Source organism: Chrysemys picta, chromosome 4 (genome assembly GCF_011386835.1).
Source record: "Chrysemys picta bellii isolate R12L10 chromosome 4, ASM1138683v2, whole genome shotgun sequence".
Lineage (NCBI taxonomy): Eukaryota > Metazoa > Chordata > Testudines > Emydidae > Chrysemys > Chrysemys picta.
The window spans coordinates 35,740,967-35,763,592 of NC_088794.1; the positions used below are offsets into that span (position 1 = coordinate 35,740,967).

The 22,626-nt window shown below is 43.2% G+C and overlaps 1 long non-coding RNA gene across 1 annotated transcript in view; it reads right to left on the reverse strand.

Moving 5' to 3' along the window:
- The window catches only part of LOC135982982 (uncharacterized), a 92,793-nt gene extending 75,041 nt beyond the window's left edge, over nucleotides 1-17,752 (reverse strand). Inside the window, exon 1 of the long non-coding RNA XR_010600476.1 lies at nucleotides 17,588-17,752. This is a non-coding gene — a long non-coding RNA (uncharacterized LOC135982982). The remainder of the gene's footprint in view (nucleotides 1-17,587) is intronic.
- Between the last annotated feature and the right edge of the window lie 4,874 nt (nucleotides 17,753-22,626).

The following is a 22,626-nucleotide window of genomic DNA, read 5'->3' on the forward strand; positions in this document are numbered from 1 at the left end:
TAGATTGCACTTTCTTTTCCAAGAAAGGTAATTTTTCAGCATAAACCATTCTCCATTTCTCAATGCACTGCTGGTTTTTATAAAGGCAAAAACTTGGCAGCAGCTATGGGGTAGAATTCAAGACAAGCACAAGGTTATAATGGGTCAATTTTCAAACAACTCTCCTTGCAATTTATCAAACATCTATCCCTTCCTGTCATTGTGAAATGGGGAGCAAAACAAGACCTTTCAAAGTTTTTTTGCAAAAAATACACAGAATATGGACTAGACAGGTGGCTAGGTCACTCACTTGGGTTGTGAGATTCAAGTCCCTTCTCTGAATCAGCATTTCTGAATCAGAAGGGACTTGACCCTGGGTCTCCCACCTCCACGCTTAATGCCCTAACCACTCACCTACTGGCTATTCTGGGAGGTTCATATCTTGTTTTGACCAGAAAGTTCATCCCAGACCTGAGACACCTTTCCCAATTAAAGATTTGTCTAAACTGATACATTCCCATAAAATGTTTTAGTTTTGAGGAATCTGTATTTTCTGATGGAAAAAATTCATTTGAAGATCCCCGATCAGCACTAATCACTCAGAGTATGTCGATCCAGAGTGACTGATGATTTGACACTTCATAAAGGCCTGTGTCTTGGCTTCAGCCCAGTGAGTTAACAGTTCTGAACAAGAGACATCACAGAAGTAAGCTTCCTGACATCATCCCCGCATGGTAAAGGTGCTTACCAGAGACCTGACAGAAATCTGGCCCTTCACATAAGCCTGAAGGTTGATGCAATGTTACAATGACCTCCAATAAGTCTAGAAAAGTAGATATGCTGAATCAGTAACCTTGACATCAGCCCATCAAGCTACATCTGTTAACCAGTAACTCTCAGAGGCTGATGTCTTGACATCAAACCACATGCTAAAGTTGTATGAAGTATGGAGCTACACATAAGGCCAGCAAGAGTGAAGTGCTGAATCAGTGCCCTCACAAAGCTGGTGCCTGGGCTTCTGCTCATGAAGCTACAGGTGCTAAACCCCACAGAAATCTGTGCCTTGAAATCAACTCAGAAAATTAGAGTTGCTGAGCCAGTGACCCCATAGTGGCTTATCTCTTGGTATCAAATCTGCAAGCTAGAAGTGCTGAGCTAGTGAGTTCATAAAGTCCTGTGCTTTGACATCAGCCCAGTACACCAGTGTTGCTGAGCCAGTAACCTAATTGAGAACTAACAATGATCTGAGATTTGACATCAGCTCAGGAAACTAGATATGCTGGAAGAAGTGGGCTGTAGTCCACGAAAGCTTATGCTCTAATAAATTGGTTAGTCTCTAAGGTGCCACAAGTACTCCTGTTCTTTTTGCAGGAAGCTTGAGTTTAGCCCAGCTCAATAAAGATAGTCTCATAGACTCATAGACTTTACGGTCAGAAGGGACCATTATGATCATCTAGTCTGACCTCCCGCATGATGCAGGCCACAAAGCCGTCCCAACCCTTTCCCTTGACTCTGCTGTTGAAGTCCCCAAATCCTGTGGTTTAGAGACTTCAAGTAGCAGAGAATCTTCCAGCTAGTGACCCCTGCCCCATGCTGCGGAGGAAGGCAAAAAACCTCCAGGGCCTCTGCCAATCTACCCTGGAGGAAAATTCCTTCCGGACCCCAAATATGGCGATCAGTAGAACCCCGAGCATGCAGGCAAGATTCTCCAGCCAGACCCTCATTTGCCATTGATACTATTCACCAGCGATGGCACACTGTTCATTTGACTAAAATCATGTTATCCCATTAAACCATTCCCTCCATAAACTTATCTAGCTTAATCTTAAAACCAGACAGGTCCTTCGCCCCCACCGTTTCCCTTGGAAGGCTGTTCCAATATTTCACCCCTCTGACGGTCAGAAACCTTCGTCTAATTTCAAGCCTAAACTTCCCCACGGCCAGTTTATATCCATTCGTTCTCGTGTCCACATTAGTACTGAACTGAAATAATTCCTCTCCCTCCCTGGTATTTATTCCTCTAATGTATTTAAAGAGAGCAATCATATCCCCCCTCAGCCTTCGTTTGGTTAGGCTAAACAACCCGAGCTCCTCGAGCCTCCTTTCATACGACAGGTTTTCCATTCCTCTGATCATCCTAGTGGCCCTTCTCTGTACCCGTTCAAGTTTGAGTTCATCTTTTTTAAACATCGGAGACCAGAACTGCACACAGTACTCCAAATGAGGTCTCACCAGTGCCTTGTACAATGGAAGCAGCACCTCCTTATCCCTACTAGATATACCATGCCTAATGCATCCCAAGACCGCATTGGCTTTTTTCACCGCCACGTCACATTGTCGACTCATAGTCATCCTGCGGTCTACCAGGACTCCAAGGTCTTTCTCCTCCTCCATTACTTCTAACTGATGCTGAGCTAGAGACCTTGCTGAGGGCTGTACCTTGACATCATCCCAGCAAGTTAGCGGGGCTGATTCATGCCACTCTGTCCCTTCACACCAGAGATGCTAGCTGCAGGTGCTGAGTTACTGAAGTGAGCTCACAAAGCCTGTTGCCTGGACAACTGAGCAAGCTAGAGGGGCTGATCTAAGCAATCTCACAAAGGCTTGGGCCTTGACATCATCCCAGTAAGCTAGAGGTGCTGATCCAGAGAAGTCGCGGACACCCGGGCTTTCGTGCAAACCCAGCAAGCTAGAGATGTTGAGCCAGTAACCTCACAGAAGCCTGTTCCTTGACATCTACTAGAAAGACGGAAGTACCTGAGTGTAGCTGGGCAGTTATGATAGGTCACAGCTGGCCCTGATAAGAGGGCTGGGAGTAAGGAGCCATGAGAGTCTCACTCCAGCCCTGGAGTGAGAAGGACCTAGCTGCCTGAGAGAGACAGGGTACCTTTGACAGAGCAATGCTGGGGAAGCGGCAAGCTGAGCTGTGGAGCTCAGGCCTGACAGAAAGGCCTAAGGAGGTACGGGGGCTGCAGAGAGACAGCTGGGGCTAGAAAGGCAGCAGATCCAACTCCCTTGCTAATGATGAGTGGTCATTACAGACTGCAGTTTGCCCCAGACAAAGGGGGCTAGATGACGACTGGCAGTAGCCACTGAGGCAAGGTGGGCATAGGGGGTGGGGGGTTCCCCTGGCAGAGGAGACTCAGAGTGTGGGGGTGTTGCTGTGGGGCAGCACCCCAAGATAAGGGGGTCTGAAGTGCCTGAAGTACAGAGGTGGTGGAGATGAGGAAGCAGGTACCGGTAGGGAGAAACGGGCCAGGAGGAGGTGCTCCGAGGCTGGACTGAGCTAATTCCCGGACTGACCAGCAGGAGGCGCTGCAGCGGTGAGTGCCCACTGTGTTACACTGAGTCATTGAGCTCACAGAGACCTTTGACTTTTCAGCAGTTCAGCAAACCATTGATTCTTAGTAGGGGTTAGAGCAGCAGGGAGTGTTTAGGCAAATAGCTCCCCCTCGTCTTCAGAAAGCTTTATATGAATTCAGAAGAAACCAGAGGCGACACATGGGGGAGGGGGAAGGTACTCTGGGTCACATGTCCCCCACCAGATTTCTGCCAGAGTTTATATGCCTTGCCATGAACTCCACTGCATACCACCAGAACCTTTAAATTGTGGCCCCCTCCTCCCCACTATCAACAGGTATGCATCGTCGCTGGAAAAACATATATCTGTCAGAAGAAGTTGAGAAATTCACAAGGGAGATCAGTGAAGAACAACATGCTCCAGCTGGTTGGGAAAAGGTAATTTTTTTCTTTCACCTTTTTTTTTTTTAAATGAACAGGTTAGGTATCCAGGCACTACTGTACATTAGGCAAAATCCAAACCTGCTTGTAAGTGGGAACAACTTCTATGGAAACATCTCGGGGTCAGATTGTCTAAACATTATTGCCCCCACAGGGAATTCCTCTGCACGAATCCTCACTTTTCCCATGACGGCAGAATTGTGTGTCATCGACCTCCATGGCACCACCCCTGCCCCTACCCCACCTTTCATCTTGTGGTCTGGAGTTCCTGGTTGGGAACAGGTGGTCTGGGGACAGAAGGAGGAGAGACAAGGACAGGGCAGATGGGCTCTCAAACATGTTCGGAAAGCCAACAGAGAAGACAGTTCCGCAGAGTTTGGCGGGGTTTAAACCACTGCCTCTTCTGCAGAAAAGTAAATCATGCACTCCAATAGCATGATTCAGGGAAACTGCCACTTGGAGCACCTCATGGGGTTTCTGTTCCCTAGAACTCTGTGACACTGGCACTTCCCTAGGATTGCAAGATCTAGGCCTCGGTAACCCAAGTATAAAATCAAAGTAATTCCACTGTTGCTAGCGCTGTTAGTGGAGACACACACCAGGGTAAATGAGAGGGGAATTTTACTCTGAGAGGTCAGATCATCATCATGGCAAATCCCAAAGGGATGTGACCTCTTTGCAAATGGAGCACCACCTAGACAGATCTCTGGCAAGTTGCTTAAAGTGCTCTGGCTGTATATTCAATTTATGTCTATCACTGGCAATTTTGTCACACCACCAAAGCCTTGGACGGACATCCATGTGACGGATGGTTGTGCAGTAGAATTCCTTGGAACACAACTTCAGAATTCATTGGTCTTCCATTCTAAAAATATGTCCATACCAATAAAGCTGCTGAAATTGAACCAGTGCTGATGGAGGCAGCTGCTGGGGTCGGTTTTGAGTATCCTCATTTCTGATTTTGGTCTGCCAGTTGATATTGAGCAGATAAAGATTACAAGAATCAAAAAATGTCAATCCAGTGTTCTTCAGCCTTCCTCAGCACCCTTGTTTCACTTCCATTCAACAGAGTTGGTATAACCATGGTTCTATAGATCTGCAGCTTCGTAACAAATTTGATGTCACAATGACCCAACAGAGGCCATGATGTGCCCAAAATAAGGCAGCAGCCACTGGTATATGTGTCCACAACTTTCAAGCTTCCTCCAGCACTGTCCATGACACTGCCCAAATATTTGACAGCTGCCACCTGCTTGATGTCCCATTCAGACAGGTTAATAATGAGCTGGTAGTAATCTGGAGCTAGAGGCTGCTTGATAATAACCAGGGACTTAGTTTTATCCAGATTAATAACCAGAACAACGTGTACAGCTTCATCCTGGACCATATCAGCCATCAGCTGCAGCAGTTCACCAACCCGAGCCAACAAGATAATGTCATCAACCCATTCAAGATCTCAAAGAAGAATGGTGTTCAGCTCAACACCACTGACAGCTGCCTTCTCAAACTTATCAGCCAAACAATGCCAGTACCGAACAACAGTGCTGACAGAACACAGCATTCTGAGGGGTCAGAAAGGAACATCAACTAACAGAAGGTGTAAGATAAAAGAGTCCTCCCCAGCCCCCATCAGAAAGCATTAGATTACACTTTTCAGTTCATGGATTTTCATACTAGACACACACTAACAGTCCCTTTGGCTTACACTTCTTTTGTGCACATTCTGGCCAGATCCTAGTTCATGCGTAAATTCCTTTGTGATATCTTAAATGGGCAATTGAGGATTTCCCTGGCATGAGGGAGTTCTTGACTGATGAACAGCCAATGTAACCAATTCTATCCCATCCCATCCCTCTTAGCACTCCTAGCACAGAGGGCATGGCCAGGATGGAATGTGGTGTGATTCACACCAGGGTAAATGAGAGCGGAATTTTACCCTGAGGAGTCAGATATCGTCATCATGGCAACTCCCAAAGGGGTGTGGCCTCTTTGCAAATTGAGCACCACCTGTGATCCCCAGGAGGCACAATAGCCTGTAAGAGGCTGTTATTAATCATTATAAATTCTCTCATGTACACCAGTTTTCCACTGATGTAATTCCCTGGCCTTTAGTGGAATTGTTTCTGAATTCCACCAGCAACAGTGAGAGGAGAATCAGACTGACACATGATTTCAAAGTACACATGATAATTATGCTATTTTTTATATACACATGATAATTAGATACTGCCAACTTTTTAAAGACGGATTTTTTTCATATCATTCACTAATTTTAAAAAAATTGAAATGAATATGAAAAGTGATGACCTCAGGCACTGAAGAATCCCGAAGCTGTCAGTAACAAAGCTGCACATTGCTTCAATCAGAGGATTATGGGTTTTAACATTTGCATCATGGATAAACTCACTATAATGCATTAAAAATAATTTCTCTTCTCGTTTTATTTAGTCAGATGTTCCATTAAATAACAGAGAATCAAGCCACATATTAAGCCCAACGGCATTCTTTCAAGCTGACAGAATTGTTACAATAGCTCTGAATCAAAAGAATGAAATTGAATTAATTTATTTAAATACATTATAATAGGTAGGGCTCATGATACAAGCCATTATTTTGTGGCAGTGGGGAATAACCTTCTAGTTCCTTTAAAGAGCAGATTTAGTTCAAAATTTGACAATTATAGTTATAAATGTATCTTACAGCTAGAGATTGCAGCATTTCTCTGGGCAGCTAAATTGAATGAGGTCTTAGGATCTGATGCAAAGGCCACAGAAGTCAATGAACTACAAAACTATGGTGAGGAGGGCAATATGAAAACCTATATAGAACAGAAATAGAATTGAATGGAAAGACTCCCTTTGAGTTCATTGGGCTTTGAATTGGCTTTAGGATTATATGGTTATTATTGGTTCATAAATTTTTACAGTAAATGAATTTAAAATTAAGACATCAAGTTAAACATTTTAAACATCATGGAGGATAGTCCATCCATGGCTATTAGGCAAGACGGTCAGGTGTGCAACCTCATGCTTGGGGCAACCCTAAACCTCTGTCTTCCAGAAGCTGTGCAAGGACAACAGGGATGGCTCACTCTGACTGCCCTGTTCTGTACACTCCCCCTGAAGTTCTGGTACGGGCCACTGTTGGAGACAGGAAACTGGGGTAGATGGACCATTGGTCTGACTCAGTATGGTAGTTCTTATGTTCTAAGATGTTTTGCCCCTCTCTTTTGTGGCTTTAATATTCATCTGAGGGAGAGTGATGTGTCTAAGTAATTCCAGGAATATGATTCTTCAGCACTTTGGACCTTGTGTAGTCCTTTTTTCTTGGCATGGGGCATGTTGGAAGTGTGTTGGGGATGGAAGAGGGCATGGCTGGAGTGCACTGTGCTCCCATGGTCCCCATTGCCCCTAAGAAATCATTACAAGCTAGAATAAATAGGACCTCTCTCTTTTAGGGTTTTATACTACTGCCAACTGTCACAATATCTAAGCGCCTTCCATGTAAAATTGACAGAAATAGCAAAGTTCTTATCAGACTTCATGGATCCTCTGGCATCCTCCCTTTTTGGGTAAAAATCTGCTTGGGATAGGGTTTTTCCTTTTTTTTAGACTTTATTCATTTCTTTTGTACACCCCACCCACCCTCTTTTTTGTTTTGTTTCGTTTTTTCATTGGCAGGTTTTGGGTTTTTTTGGGCAAAGGGGTGCTAGTGTTACCTCCGAGGGTTTTAGTAAGATTTAAATTTATTTAGTAATTAAAGAGACCTCAGGAGAGAGTCAGCTTGATTTGCTTTATTAAGTGTTTTGTTAATTAGGCAGCACATAAGAGAAAGAGATATACATCACCACAGTCTGCGAGAACCCATTCCTTGTAACTGGGGAAAGTGAGCTTGCACTCCTGTCTGGTTCTGTGTTTAGCTGAGACTTAAATAATCTTCAAGAGGAGCTGATTACAGTTTCATCCTCAGTTTTTCTTCTTTTTCACATACAGACACATGATATTTTTAGCACATTTTTGGATACATTTCTAATTACACAGTCAGACATCTGTTATTTACTTGTATCTTTTCAGTAAGTCCATCAAATTGAGCTAATGTAATCATCTGTTACGTTTTTGTAAGGACATTGCTAAAAATAATATTCCTTACTTAACAATTCTTGTAAAGTCTATATCTTTCTGCTAATTCTTAGCAAGCTAGCATTTTCTCTTCTTAGCATGACTCCCAGAGAATCATGGGAGTTTGGTTCATGGGTAAGCTATAGGGCCCCATGAAAGTCTGATTCATAGCTCAACACCAGTGCTATGACATTTTTATGGTGGAAAGACCTTTTGGAAGAGAAAGGGTTTGCAGCATTTCCTACAGAGACAGACAGACTCTGGATTCAGCTGAACTCTGGAAGCTTAATTCATACCCAGATCACTATTACCAAGAAGGCTTTGTCTCCTGCTCTCACACGCTTTGCCCTTGGCTTTATGAGTTGCACTGTCCCAAAGAAGCACAGCTGTCTTGGTGGTTCATAGGTTGAAATTCAGCCTCTGATGTAGCTAAGGTTTGATCCATTAATTGCTTTGAAGATTAGTACTAAAGCTTTAAACTGGCATCAGAAGCCAAGTAGGAGCCAGTGGAAGGACTTGAGCACAGGTCTGATGTTCTTACAAAGGTCTAAATCATAGAGAAGGTAGGCCGTCACATTCTGCACCATTTGGAGCCTGGTCATTGTCTTCACTTTCAGCTTTAGATACAGTGAATTAAAATAATACATCCTAGAGGTGACCAATGCATGGATCACTGTGCCATTTTTAAATATTCATGGTACCTGGTCATCCAAACTTAGTGGAGCATCAAACAAGACCCCAAAGTTTTGTACCACTTCAATAAATGGGATTGAATGCCTTCAATGGAAGGTGGAAACAACGTCTCATCTAGTTCTTCAAAGTATTTCCTTTTTGGAACCGACTTCGCTTCACAGTCTTGCCTGGGTTCAGCTTGAACCAGCTGCTCTTCATCCAAGAAGAGATTTCTTATCAGCATCCTGACATTTTGGAAGCAGTGGTGGTGGTTCCATCAGTTGAGAGTGAGAGATGTAGTTAACTGTCATTGGCATATTTGTGGTATCTGAGCCATTGTGTCTCACTCTCTCTCTGAGTGGTCTCGTATAGATATTGAAGAGAGGCGGGTATAATATGGATCCTTAAGGGATTCCACAGGTGTAAATCCCTACATTAGAGAATTTTTCACAACTACAGTAACACTGGTGCACATTTTTCTAATATGGACGGGGCTTCAGAGCAGCCCTGAGGCTGCTCTAAGTCAGTGCTTCTCAAAGTCATGCCTCCACTTGTTCAGGGAAAGCCCCTGGTGATCCAGGTCAGTTAGTTTACCTGCTACATCTGCAGATTTGGCCAATCGTGGCTCCCACTAGCCGCGGTTCGCCACTCCAGGCCAATGGGGGCTGTGGGAAGGGCGGCCAGCACATCCCTCTGCCTGCGCTGCTTCACGCAGCCCCCATTGGCCTGGAGCGGTGAACTGCAGCCAGTGAGAGCCACAGCCCTGGCCGAATCTGCGGACGTAGCAGGTAAACAAACCGGCTCAGACCGCCAGGGACTTTCCCTGAACAAGTGGCAGATCGGCTTTGAGAAACACTGCTCTAAGTTATTATCAGGTTAAGGGGCATTGGTGCAAGACTCATTTTACACCAGTGCACTGTGTCTACATTACCATCTGTATTGGTGTCGACACATTGGTGCAAATTTCTCGAATGTAGGCAGGACCATAAAGCAACATTGAGGCTGGTCCAAGTTGCACAGGGGACTGAAGCAGCTGCTGGCATGCCTTAGAATTGGGAGAGTACAAAGATGGCTTAAGGCAATTTTTTTCCTGCATAAGCAATGCTGACCTGAACCCTGCCACAGCTAAGGATCTGGGCCATAGTGTCAGTGTAAACAAATATAAAAATTATGGCTGCAAAATATAATGTTTTTATATTAAAAAGATTCACATGAAAGAATAATGTATAGATTACAAGGAACATAGCAATGAGATTGTATGTGGGGACAATTCCTGCCCTGTCTTACTAAAACAGTAGTTATATTTACTCTGATACCTCTTCTCTTCTTGCAGCAATATCTCTTTCTTTCCTTCTCTTCTTATCGTTTCTTCACTTAATGTATAGTTTCGTTTTACTAATATTTTTACTGATTATATTGCATCTTTTGTGTTGCATGATACTGACCTTTTTTGTTTTTCTTGCTGCATCTATTGCAATTTCATTTGTTTTCTGTTTTTAAAAAAATCTCAAAGATATTTTAAAATATTGTAGATCACCATCATAATTACCACTTGCACTTTTTTGAAGAAGCTGAAGACATGTGATTATAATCCCTGGAAGTATATGTAGTTGCTTTCAATCCAATATATGAAGCTTCTTCCCCACTATGTATTAAAGCTGGTTTATTTGCCACTCAGTAGTCCCAGGAAGAGCCACTGCTCTGTTTCTTGAAATTTAAATTTTTGTTCTAAGAGAAACAAATATGGTGTTATGCTTGAGGGCTACAGACTATTTTGTTCCTTTCTCCCTAGGAATCCTGTATGATCTAGAAAATGACTCAGATCAGAGATTCTGGTTATGCTGGACAATATACGTTGATGTATATAACCTTTTAGGTTAGGAATACTTTAGCAGCCTTCTAGGGATAAGATACAGTGAAATTCCCAAAAGGGAAGGGTTCCATAGTGAACGTAAAGATTTGATACCTCTTTGATTATCCATGAGAGACTATGTTTAAAATAACAGACTTAATCTGAACTTTTACCTTATATCTTGTGCCACTAAAATCCACCCACCCTGTTCTACCTCTGACAAAGGCAACTCAGATCTTCCTAAATCAGAACAAGTTATTTCTCAAACTTGGTTATTTGAGAAACTGGAAAAAATTAGCCAAATCTTGTATTCCACTGCTACCAGGTCACCCCACTGAAGTCAGAGCGGTTGCACTTGTGTAACTGGGACAGGACTGGTCCACAGTATGCCTCTATAAAGTAACTGGCTGCAGGAAAACGCTTCTTCCTTTAAAAATGTGAAGACAAGTTCAGCATATCCCTTAACAATGAGTTTAAAGGTTTGCCTACTCTAGGGATATTTCCACTGCTGTAGATACAGCGATGTACTGTACTAGTACAACTCTAAAGGGTGGACATGCTGCACCAGGGTAAAAAGTGAGTTGCATCAATGCATTTAATTGAAGTAAGCCACACTGGTGCAAGTCACTTTTCACACTAGTGCAACAAGTCCACCCTTTAGAGTTGCACTAGTACAGTACAGCACTGGAAAAAAACCTAGAGTAGGCAATGCCTCTAAACTCATTGTTAAGAGGTATGCAGAACTTGTCTTCAAAGCGTTAAAGGAGGAAGCATTTTCCCGCAGCTGATTAAGGAGTTGTACCGATGTACCTACATTCATGCAAAAAGCTTCAATGTAGACAAGCCCTAAAAATATGATCAGCACACGATCTATAAGCATATATGCCAGCAAGGCCTTTGGCTCTCAGGAGGGATTCATCCCAAGGGAGAAGTGGCAGTGTTAGCACTGTTGCTCTGTCTCAGGGTTTCTTATGAAAGGCATCTTTAAATTCCTGCCATGGAGTTTCATAGTCACTACCCTACAGGCAGGCACTGAGTTAGTACACTCCTTCCAGAGTCATGCTCCCTTCCCAGCCAATGCAAGCTCCTTTTTGGGACTGTGCTGATAACCTCTGGCATTAGCATTGGGAAAGTTGCAGCTACTTTGTCCTGCTGCAATCTGGTTCTTCTGTTGCAGGAGCCTCTGCCAGGGGTTATGATGACATAAAACTGATGTAAGCCCTGCGTGAATTTAGCCCATACTGATGGCTGAAGTCCTAACAGGAAAAACAGCTTTACTCTCAAATGCTCCAAAAGCGGGGAGAGTGATGGGAAACAGTCAATGTATTCCTATTAATAAATCTCCTTTTCAGCGTCAGAAAGGCTTAAATATTTAACAAGCTTCGCACACACAGAATGCACGCAAAGCAAACAGTCAGACAGACTCTGCTATTGTGGACTGCCTTGTATCAGCTTTCAACCTCTAACACCACACTTAAGGTGTGGCATTGGCGGTCTTCCAGCAAGATACATATACTGTCAAGTCTGAGAGCTTTAACATAATCACTGGGAGCTAAAGAAAATCCCTATCAAAATACAACCGTCAGATGAAAAGATCACAGTATGAGTAATAGAGATGAACTGTTTGCTATCCACTAGAGAGGAGCCTGGTTATCAGATCTGGAGCGGACCTGATGGGTGTGGATCCATGGTTTTCATTTAGATACATCTCTTGTAAAGACAGAAAGCTTAATTAAAATTACTTTAGGGGAGACAATGAGTAATAAGATTAATCTGTTTCCCCCACACCCCAGTCCCCTCTTAAATTGCTATTTTCCATATTTCTGTGCCTGATTCATTAAGAATTGTTCTCATTTCACTCTGTTGTTGGTGGTGTTTTGTTTGGTTTTCTTTTCTTTTAGAACTTGAAACCCTCCTCCTGTTTGAGGCCCTGATACAGCATAGCATTTAAAGCATGTGTTTAACTTCAAGCACATGAACTTCAAGCATTGAAATCATTGGGAATACTCACATTTAAAGTTAAGATTGTGCTTAAGGCCCCAATTCAGCAATCCATCCGTGTTCAGCAAAGCCTTTTAGCCCATACAGTACTTAACATCAAGCATGTGTTTAAGTCTCATTGAAGTAACTATGGATTTGTTTAAGCATGCACTTAAATGCTTTGCTGAACTGGAACTAGTTCTTAATTTTGCTTCCATCTCTGTCTTTTGCCCTATTAGTACTATTTTTAATTATGTATTTATTGTTTTACAATGGTAACAGTTCCTGTCAGGATCAGGGACCTTGTGCTAGGTGCTGTACAAACATAAAATATGAGACAGTTCCTAGGGACAAGAGATACCAGCGGTGTAGAGTGGAGTGGAGTAGGTGGAAGACAGACTATAGGGGTGACATTAATAGGAATATAAGGCTGCGTATGCTATTAGCTAATGTACAGTGTGGTGATAACTGCCCTCTTTGCAAGTCTTTTTTGTCACTGAATGGTTCTCCAATGGCTGGTTGTGGAACACCAGACATGGTGCCCATGGAACAGATGGTCTTCATCAAAATTTTGAGATCAAATGAGAAGTATTCTGATTATAAACAGAACTGCTTCTTAACCCTAGCAAGTATAATGGAAGTATCATTTAATTAAAGGAGTATCCAAGATACAAGGATGTCAACACACCACCTCCAAGATAAATAAAATTCACTAGCATGATGTTCTTTCCAGGACTTGCCAAGAACAACAACACAGAATAGAAATCTTTATAGAAAGGGGTTTAACTCTTTCTGTGTGTCTGACTGACAGCTTAAACTGAGGGCCCAGGGCTGCCCAGGAGGTGGTTATCTAGCAAGAGGCATATGTTTTACACCGCCTCACATTCACTCTCTCACTGGTGCTCGATATCTATCAACCAGTCTTTTACATTCTCTCCATTTACACATGTTTCCCTCAGACACCCCTCCTCACTGTCTATTCCTCGCCTGTTCTCCTTGTGTCTTCCCACTCCCCATACCACATGTTCCACTTTTCTTTCCATTCTCCCTTCCATCACTCCAGTTCCTCTTTCATCTCAGCATCAGTGCTAGGAAAAGGCTACTCAGGGCCCAGTGATAGCAGCAGCAATGAAGGGGGAATGGGATGTTGAAGAGGAGCCCCATCATGTCAACACCAGTTAAGCTGGCAGCAGCAAAGAAGGAGGAGGAAGAAGTTGGTGAGACTTCAAGGCCCCAAATCCTTTACCTCAAGTTTTAGCCTTGCTAGTACTCCTCCATTCAGCAGTCACTAGGCAACCATATCCCCTTTTAGCTTAGAAAGAAATGAATGAGCTGGATGTACAAATCACTCACACCAGGTCAAGCCGGCAGCCATTTATCTAATGCCCTTGTTTTACATTAACATAAACCCACACTAGCCAAGTGAAAAGATTTCTTTGCTGAACAATAATAAAGTGCCTTTTCTATTCCTGACCTCTTGATTCCCTTTGCCAACCACTTAGGGCTTGTCTACACTACCACGATACATCAGCACAGCTGCACGTCTGGTGAAGATGCGCTATGCCAACGGGAGAGTGCTCTCCCATCAGCAGAATTACTCCACCTCAATGAGAGGTGGAAGCTATGTCGGCAGGAGAATGTCTCCCACCAACATAGCACGGTGTGGACAGCACTTTAAGTCGATATAACATACGTCACTCAACAGGGTGGCTTTTTCACACCCTTGAGCAACGTAAGTTACAACTACTTAAGCAGTAGTGTATACAAGCCCTACATTTCTGTTTTGCTTCCAGACACTGATAGGTGAACCTCGGAAAGTTCACAGGCTCAATTCATATAAGCAGTAGTCCCCAAATGTTTATGCACTTATTGAAACTATCTTGGTCTCTTTGATCTGAAAAACTGGACTGGAAATCTTGTGGCAGCATTAATTGTGCCATCTTAATTGTGGCATTTCTTAACTTTTCAGTGCTTCACTTTGCAATAGTGTTTTTTTTAAATGTAGGTTGTTTTGTGTGTAATTTCCTAGATTTTTAATAATGCTAACTGCAAAAACAGAAATTCCATCCTATGGCATCATGTTGACACCACATGGATCATGAGCATGGCTAGAACTTTTAGAGTCCCCCCACAGACTATTTCCACTTGAGCTAACAGAGTAACTGATAGCAACAATAGGTTGTCATCTTCTAAGGGGACCAGCATTAGAGGGGGTGGTATATTTGTCAGTGAGTTTCACAGATATTTGCTGACAGCAGAAGAATGGTGAGACTCCGGAAGCTTGAGTTCCATTCCAGGCTCTGGAGGGCAGTATCCTCTAATGGGCACACGCTCTTCAAACTTTTCCAACCAAGTTTGACCTACTTTTGTCCCATCCCCTCCAAGCTGTCCTTGTCACAGTCTTGTCTCTTCCCCTCCCATGGTTCCTTGTGCAAGTCCCATTCTGCTCACCTACCCAGTCCCAGTCTCCACTCCCCAGGCTTCCCACCCCAGCCACAGTCTTTTTGCCCAGCAAGCCTTAGTCTTCCCCCTCCAGGCTCTCCATCCCAGGCTCAGTCTTCCCCCATTCCAAGTCCTTTGCCCAGCCATTCCCAGTTCCCTCCCCATTCCAGCGCAACCTCTAGCTTCTTGTCCCTAGGCTCCTTGCCCAGCCAGTCCCACATTCCCCCTTCTAGCTCCTTGTTTCATATGTGTTTCCCCATTCCACCTGACCTAGTCATCCCCCTCCCCACATCCATATTCTCTGTCCCATTCTCCCTCCCTGGTTTCCTCGACCATGTCTCTGTGCATAACCAGTCTCAGTTCTCCCCTCATACTCTGGATCCTTGTCAAATCTAGTTCCCTTCCCCTTCACCCCTACCTTCTCACAACCCCATTGGTTCCCAGTCTCTTTGCCCATTCAGACTGAGTCTCCCCCAGGTACTCACTGAATTCTAATCCATTTCCCTCCTCACTCCCAGTTCCAGTCACCTTACCCAGCCAATCTAGGTCTCATTTGACACCCCAGCTGCCAGTACCAGTTTCCCTCTTCCCTCCCTCCACCAGCCTCCAGCCCCAGTCTCCCCAACCAATGCCTCTCAGTTCCTCCACCCATTTCCCTCCCAAGCACCCAATATCCTTGCCCTGCCAGTCCCAGTCTCCCCCTCAGTCCAACCTCCTTGCCCAACTTATTCCAGTCTCCCTACCAGCTCCCAGTCTGTCTCCCTCCAGCTCCCAGTCTCCTTGTCCCAGTCTCCTACCCCAATTCCCAGTTCCAGATTCTGACAGTGTCCAGTTGCAGTCTCCCTGCCCAGGCTCCTTATCCCAATCTACTCATTCCTGCCCACTCAGGTCCAGCTCTTCTCACTTCTGCATTCAAATCAGGCAGCTTCTTCTTCTACAATACCTTGGTCCAGCAGGGGTTCATTGAGATTAGATGAGAGAGAGTCTCCCTACCCTCAGTTTCCGTGCCTGGTCCTAGCCTGGCCTGCAACAGCCCAGAGATGCAATTTCAGGGAAAGTCTTGTTCAGCCCTAGGCTAGAGCATCCCAGAATCTCTTGGGAATTTAGCTGCAATGCTCTAGCAAATCTCTACCGAATGTGTGTGTTAACTGTGTTTTTTCAAAGGCTTAAAATATGGCCAAATTTGGGCAGATTTTCATGGGGATGCTTAAGATATTTTCTTGTCACAAAGGCCAACCCACTTTGCCAAATTTCAAGTCCCTGCTCCAAAGCATGGGAGCCCCAAGACTTTTCAAAGAAAAGGTCATCAGAATTTTTTAATATGGGCAAAATAATATATTTTTCCCTAGCCTTGTTCTCAAAAACAGTTGGACTGTTTTGGCTGAAAAAAAAAAAAAGAACCCACAGAACACACCCAGCATAGAAATGTGTATCCAAATTGTTTAAGTTTGGCAAAGTTATAAGAACTGGAAACAGGTTATAAAGAGACGTGCTACCAACTCTGCCTCGGATAAAAAAAAGATCTAGGAACAAATTGAGACCAGTCAGTAATGATCTATCCAAAATATTACATAATTAATAGTTAGGGACAATAACTCATATCCAATATGCAGATATGCAGTCATTCAACTCACACAGTCCTTCACTGTACCTAAAATGTACATAGGAACTATGTAATCCATTTGAGCTGGTAAAATACTTCACAAAAGGAATATGTTCACCATCAAAGTGTAGATAATTAAGGGGATCAAACTTGCATTGACTTCCACAGAAGTTTTTCCAATGATTTCAGTGGAATTTGAATCAAGTCCTATGTAGGGTGAACAGAATTCTTATCCAGTTGTGAAGACCAAATACCCAATGGCAGGCACTATCTGGACAGTGGCAATGCAGATTAAATACCTTATGAATTCCTACAGTTTACCAAACTGGTATCACCTTGAAGGGAAAAGGAAAGTTTGCATGAATCTGTCCACCTGTGTCATCACTTTTCACTATGTGGACCACTTTGTAAGAGAAAGATTCTTTTGTAGACAACTTCCTCTCCCAACCCCACAAATCTCCAGTAACTGGTTAAGAAAAAGTTTCGGTCTATGACCCACTAGGAAGGCTCCACATATTAGCATCTGAGAGCTAATGAGTGAAACAATTCCCTACCAGGCTTATTTGCTTTAATGAATTTTGGTGTACTCATATATATTAAAACTAACAGAATATTATGCATAAATGCACACACATTCCATTAACCTTTAATGAGCAAACATTAGGTAAAATAATGGCTGTGTCATGGTTACACCCAAAAGAACAATCTCCTGGTGGTGAGAGCTTCTTGACATTTTACATTTATTTTCCCAAGTTTTGAAATGTTCCATACAATAACTTAGGCCCTAATCACAATGGGTCAAGAACTAAGTATTGAGTGATGTTTAAACTCAATTTAAACACAGTTCCAGCAAGTTAGATAGATAGGGTCACACTGTGTTAGAATTAAAGCTTGATAATTAATTTAAAAAAAAATCATTCCTAATTTTAAATAAATTTACTTCTACTATGTTCAGACCCTTCCTTTCTTTGCTTTCCATTGTGGCAAGGCACCGCCTTCGTCTCGCCAGATTTAGCGCTTCCCCCTCTGGCGATGGCAGGCCTGGGGTAAAACAGCCCCACTCTGGGCAGTGTGCCTTCCCCTTCTGTGCTACCCTTGGCTGTGTTTTCAGGGTAGGCCCCAGGGTCGGCCTAAGGAGTGATCCTGCACCAAACAAAAAAAGGAAACCGTCTCATAAACTGAAAAACAAAAGGGGAATACCTTTCTCTGCCTCCTCGCTGGGGCAGGGTGTTGTCCTCTTGCTTGCCCTGGGGTGTCAGTCCTTCCCCTAGCAGGCACTTGGGCTTGGCTGTTCCCCTCTGGGAAGGAGCACAGCCTCTCAGTCTGGAAGAGTTTATTTCCCTGCTGCCACTAGACTGGCAGTAGCTTCTCTCTCTCCCCCCCCCCCCCCCAGAGGAGGGGGTTTTAAAGGCCTCGGGCAGCCCTTAATTGGATTCAGGTGTCCCTAATTGACCTGAGGTAACCCCTTCTCAGCTTGTAGGAAAACGGGCCTTTAACACTCTAGGGCTATTATATTGGCCTTCCAGGACCTATAAGGTGGCTAGAAAGCTGGCTAGATCATCGGGCTCAACGGGTAGTGATCAATGGCTCTATGTCTAGTTGGCAGACGGTATCAGAGTGACCCAAGGGTCGGCCCTGGGGCCAGTTTTGTTCAATATCTTCATTAATGATCTGGAGGATGGCGTGGACTGCACCCTCAGCAAGTTTGCAGATGACACTAAACTGGGAGGAGTGGTAGATACGCTGGAGGCTAGGGATAGGATACAGAAGGACCTAGACAAATTAGAGGATTGAGCCAAAAGAAATCTGCTGAGGTTCAACAAGGACAAGTGCAGAGTTATGCACTTAGGACAGAAGAATCCCATGCACTGCTACAGACTAGGGACCGAGTGGCTAGGCAGCAGTTCTGCAGAAAAGGACCTAGGGGTTACAGTGGACAAGAAGCTGAATATGAGTCAACAGTGTGCCCTTGTTTCCAGGAAGGCTAACAGCATTTTGGGCTGTATAAGTAGAAGCATTGTCAGTAGATCGAGGGACAAGGCTTTTAGCTCATGCAGTAGAGGCTCATGCATAAACTCCAGAGACTCCAGGTTCAATCCCACCCACCGATTATTACATATGCACCACTTAAGTCCTATAAAAGCCCTATGGGGGGGGAGGAGGATAGCTCAGTGGTTTGAGCATTGGCCTGCTAAACCCAGGGTAGTGAGCCCAAACCTTGAGGGGGCCATTTAGGGATCTGGGGCAAAAATCTGTCTGGGGGATTGGTCCTGCTTTGAGCAGGGGGTTGGACTAGATGACCTCCTGAGGTCCCTTCCAACCCTGATATTCTATGATCATTTCCCTCTATTCAGCATTGGCCTCAGCTGGACCACTTTTGGGCCCCACACTACAAGAAGGATGTGGAAAAATTGGAAAGAGTCCAGCGGAAGGCAACAAAAATGATTAGGGGGCTGGGGCACATGACTTATGAGGAAAGGCTGAGGGAACTGGGATTGATTAGTCTGCAGAAGAGAAGAATGAGGGGGGATTTGATAGCTGCTTTCAACTACCTGAAAGGGGGTTCTAAAGAAGATGGATCTAGACTGTTCTCAGTGGTACCAGATGACAGAACAAGGAGTAATGGTCTCAAGTTGCAGTGCAGGGGGGGTTAGGTTGGATATTAGGAAAGCTTTTTCGCTAGGAGGGCGGTGAAGCACTGGAATGGGTTACCTAGGGAGGTGGTGGAATCTCCTTCCATAGAGGTTTTTAAGGCCCAGCTTGACAAAGCCCTGGATGGGATGATTTAGTTGGGGATTGGTCCTGCTTTGAGCAGGGGGTTGGACTAGATGACTTCCTGAGGACCCTTCCAATCCTGATATTCTATGATTCTATGACCCTCTTGTAGCCATATGGCCTGAGTTTGTCACTCCACAAATATCCTAGAAAGTAAGTTTAGTGACAGCAATATTCACAGAAACAGCAAATTTTCTTGGAGCATTGGGGAGTAAACTTGTATCAGTAGTCATGCTGGAAACTCAATTCTGAGGTCTTATTTCTATTTGGGCTTAGCCCAGCTCAGCAATCAATGGCCAGCAAATGCTGTACAGAACATAAAAACATAAGAATGGCAACAGTGGTTCAGACCAATGGTCGACCTAGCCCAGTATCCTGTCTCTCACAGTGGCCAGTGCCAGATGCTTCAGAGGGAATGAACAGAACAAGGCAATTTTGAGTGATCCATCCTGTATCATCCCCTCTAGTGCCATGTCCTGGCAGTTGGAGATATAGGGTCACCCAAAGCATGGGGTTGCATCCCTGACCATCTTAGCTAATAGCTTTTGATGATCCTGTCCTCCATTTATTTATCTAATTCTTCTTTTAACCCAGTTATACTTTTGGCCTTCACAACATTCCAAGGCAATGAATGAGTTCCACAGGATGACTGTATGTTGTATAAAGAAGTACTTCTTTTTGTTGTCTTAAATCTGCTGCCTGTTAATTTATCAGGTGACTCTTAGTTCTTGTGTTATGTGACGGTGTAAATAACACTTCCCTATTCACTTTCCCCATACCATTCATGAGTTTATATGCCTCTATCATATCTCCCCACCTTACTTATTTCTTATTTAAGCTGCACGGTCACAGTCTTTTTAATCTCTCTTCATCTGGAAGTTGTTCCATAACCCTAATAATTTTTGTTGTCTTTCTCTGTTCCTTTTCAAATTCTAATACATCTTTTTTGAGATGAGATGATCTGAATGCATTATTGAAGACGTGGTTGTATCATGGATTTATATAGCGGCATTATGATATTTTCTGTATAATTTATCTATCCCTTTCCTAACGGTTCCTAACATTCTGTTAAATTTTTCCAACTCCCACTGGACATTGAGAAGATCTATTCAGGGAACTATCCACAATGTCTCCAAGATCTCTTTCTTGAGTGATTATAGCTAATTTAGACTCCATCATTTTGTATGTATAGTTGTAATTATTTTTTCCAATGTGCATTAGCATTGAATTTCATCTGCCATTTTATTATCCAGTCACCCAAAATTGTGAGATCCTGTTGTAACTCTTCAGAGACTGCTTTGGACGTAACTATCTTGAGTAATTTTGTATCCTCTGCAAATTATGTCACTTCACTGTTCACCCCTTTTTCCAGATCATTTATGAATATGTTGAACAGCACTGGTCCCAGTACCGATCCTTGGAGGATCCCACTATTTACCTAGCTCGACTGTGAAAATTAACCATTTATTCCTGCCCTTTGTTTCCTATCTTTTGACCAGTTACTGATCCATGAGAGGACCTTCCCTCTTATCCCTTTGCTTAAGAGCTTTTGGTGATGGACCTTGTATAAGGCTTTATGAAAGTCCATGTACACCATATCAACTGGATCACCCTTCTCTACATGGTTGCTGACTACCTCAAAGAATTCTAATAGATTGTAGAGGAATATTTTCCCTTTACAAAAGTCATGTTGACTCTTCCCCAATGTATCATGTTTATCTGTGTGTCTGATTATTTTGTTCATTACTGTAGTTTCAATCAATTTGCTTGGTACAGAAGTCAGGCTTACCGGCCTATAATTGCCAAGATTGCCTCTGCAGCCTCTTTTAAAAATCAGCATTATATTACCTATCCTCCAGTTATCTGGTACAGAAGCTGATTTAAGCAATAGGTTACATACCATGGTTAGTAGTTCTGCGGTTTCATATTTGAATTCCTTCAGAACTCTTGGGTAAATACCACCTGGTCCTGGTGACTTATTACTATTTAATTCATCAATTTGTTCCAAAACCTTCTCTATTGCATTGGTATAGCTATACCAGTGCAAACCTCAAGTGTAGACAAGGAAAGCTGTGATTTTGCTAAAAAGCAACAGAGGGTCCTGTGGCACCTTTGAGACTAACAGAAGTATTGGGAGCATAAGCTTTCGTGGGTAAGAACCTCACTTCTTCAGATGCAAGCTGGTGCCACAGGACCCTCTGTTGCTTTTTACAGATTCAGACTAACACGGCTACCCCTCTGATACATGATTTTGCTAGTTGAGTTTACCCCAGTTTCAAGCAGGGGATAAGTTCAGCCAGTGCAAATGACTACTTTCCTTGCCTACACTTGGGGTTTGCATCAGTGCAGCTACACTTGTTGCTGACCACTGGTTGCTGAATCCCATGTATAGACAAGATCTAAGGATAATCTTATCTGGGGGGGGAAACAGGCCATCAAACATATCATTGACTTTGACATATCTAATGAAAACTACACAACACTTCTCAAATTTTGCACACAATCTACAGACCAATCATTATTCATATAAATCATTTCTACATTGTTCAGGATAATTTGCTAAATAGAAAAAATGCAAAACTTGTTGAAGAAATTATTCTTTAGAGTTATTCTCCTTTTCTCACAATTGCTCTGTATTTGTTTTCCACTGCCCCATTTCCATTTTATTTAACGTTTTTTTCCTTTTGCATTTTTTTTTTTACAGTGAACCAAATAATATTTGAGTTCAAGTCAAACTTTCAAACTGAAGGTTTTCTAATAGTTCCTAGATGAGACAAAAGCAGTTTGCCTGGTCTCAGTTCTTTTAACATAGACACACACCAGTCAGCTACACTATGCCAGAAACCAGTTTGGCTAGAACTATGTTTAAACACATTTCCCAACTTTGGCTCCATTCCTTGTGAAGATGGAGCCTGTAAAACTAAGCTACTTCTTTGATGGCACCCACTCACTCTCAAAATATAAAAAGAAGTTAAATGAGACATAGAATGCTCTTTACTTTGACATTTGGATTAAAGACCCCGCTTTTGCTAAATGACCATGCCAAGGTAATCCTCCACGCATTTTAAAATGTTAAATTACTTGTATTAAGTAAAGATATTTCCAGAATTACTAGAAACCACCCAGAACTGGTGCCAGGCACTTTATTCCTTAAAGATTAGTTACTATTGAGTGTACTTCTTGAGTGGTTGAAAGCACTCAGGACACAATTCAGGAAAGCATCTCTACGGGACTTAAGCATGTGCTTAAGCATTGTCCTGAACTGGGGCCTAAGTTTTCAGTCTTATCCCTCAAAATGCAGCCCAGGCATTCACTCATTGCCTTATGCCCAGTGTGTTATTATGGTTTATTGCTATAGTCAAAAACCCAAGCATTCCATCAGACATGCTACAGATAGGTATTGCTTGGTGAAAATCACCCAGATAGTTTTTCTTGTCCTTTATATTTACAGTAAGATATAATAG